Genomic DNA, 2,033 nt, shown 5'->3' on the forward strand with positions numbered 1-2,033 from the left:
TGGTGTCATTGGCAAACTTGGACAACGTGTTTTCCACCCTGTCGTCCAAGTCACTGATGAAGATGTTGAACATCTTAAAATCAGACTCTTGCTTACAAGTCAAAATATTAATTATTATGTCTAACTGCAGGTGCCCAAGCTTGAAAAAGATAGTTCCAATCTTCCAGTCTTCTCACAAAGAGAAAACAGCCCTTACACATAGCCAAATAATTACAGCAATTGATTCTTAATGACTAAGTTGTATAGCACTGTGTGAGATCCAGTCAGTTTGGTCAAGATTAATGAGTCTCATGTTGCAGTTTTCCTGATACACAGGGTCAAACCTTTTTCTTGAAGTTACATAACAAGATGTTTGATTCCCATTATTATAATTCAGTAGGCTGCCATAGCCTCAGGCTATTCACCTACTCCCTCTAAGGGTTTTTCCCCCTCTTATTAGTAAAATGGGGTCAATACCATTTATCAGCTTTGTAGGAAGGTTTGAAGGAATAAGAACATTTTAGTAAAACACTGTAATGCTGTATGTATAAAGTAAGTGATCAGTAGCAGTAGCAAAAATGGGAAAAAGTTTCCTACTGTTCAGGCCACTAGACCATATGGCCATTAGCAAGTTGCTAGTATATAAATATACTGCATAAAAATATCTAACAGATATTATAAAAGTGGTGTCATTTGGTGAAATATTTCCCAAAATGGATACAATTTACAGGATTTTTCTCCCTAATTTATATTTACATCTGCTCTTTTGGGCATGTACTTTTGATGCCTATCCCTAAAAAACTTAAGTAATTTGCATGGTTAGTACTGTATCCATCAAATATTTGGAGGATTAGAGATTTGTGGGTTCAGCAGATTTTAAAAAGTGTTGTTACATGTTACAATTAGACCATGATAAAGGCACTTAAAATGCAAGCCTCTGTGTGTTGAAGCATGAAAACTCATGCTAGGTGCCCTATGGTGTTTTGGTCAGGGATTATCTTTGAGTCATGTTACCCAAATAATGCTACAATAACTTCAGTCTGTTCCACAGAGATAAAATGAACAATTTGCATTTCTCCAGTATCCCAGGATGCACTACTCCCAGCCAGATCCCTCCTCCCACACCAAAAAACAAACCAAAACCAAAACCAAAACCAAACAAAAAAGAGCAGGGATAGAGATAGGGGCACCATCATAGAGGACATTCCAGTTTTCTACTACTCTATCCTCTGTCCTCTATTGATACGAAACCCAACACCTTTTGGCCCTCTATTTTTCTCTTCAAGGTATCCAGCCACAAAATCTATGTAGAGAAGGAGGAAGGAAGAGGAAAAAAGGGGCAATGACAAGATGGAGATGGAAGCGTCTTTGATATCATTGGCCGCATCCAGACAAGTGCAGCTGTGTGGTGTGTGGTGCGGAAGACACATCTCCAAGGGAACAGCATGGAGGGAGTTTTTGACCCCTGGCTATGCAGGGGTCAAAAAAAGCCCTCTGAAAAAAAAAGCAGTGTGGCAGGATGCACCACCCAAAGCCAGAGCCTGACCAGCTGGAGCCACACTCGGCTGCAACATAGGCTCCACACACCAGGAGCAACACAACTGCACCCATGGGTTTTCATACAGATCTAGGAGTACTAGACTGTTTATCTTCCATAACTGACCTCCTTTGGGATCCATTATGGACTAAATATTGAAAAAAACATTTTAAGTATGTAGTATGTTATTTGTTTTGTATGCAAAGAAATACATGTCTTCACAACTGCAATTTCAAGACCCTACTATAAGTGTGTTCTGATGCTCTGCTGCCATATAATGTAATATATATATATATATTTTAATAGGGCACTGGGAATGGTGCTGCCACTGCAAGCCTTGTCAGATGTGGGGCCGGCAGTGGGTATGCAGCTCTGTAACTGGGAGCCACTCAATGGGGCTCCCAGCTACAGGGGAGCACCTGGCTACACTTTCTATTAATGGCATGATGAGAACAAACTACAAATTTATTACACCTTTTTTGTGGAAGAACTTTGTAGCTTACTTAATGTTTTATTA

Source organism: Gavialis gangeticus, unplaced genomic scaffold, assembly GCF_001723915.1.
Source record: "Gavialis gangeticus isolate Ggan-Ray unplaced genomic scaffold, GavGan_comp1, whole genome shotgun sequence".
Lineage (NCBI taxonomy): Eukaryota > Metazoa > Chordata > Crocodylia > Gavialidae > Gavialis > Gavialis gangeticus.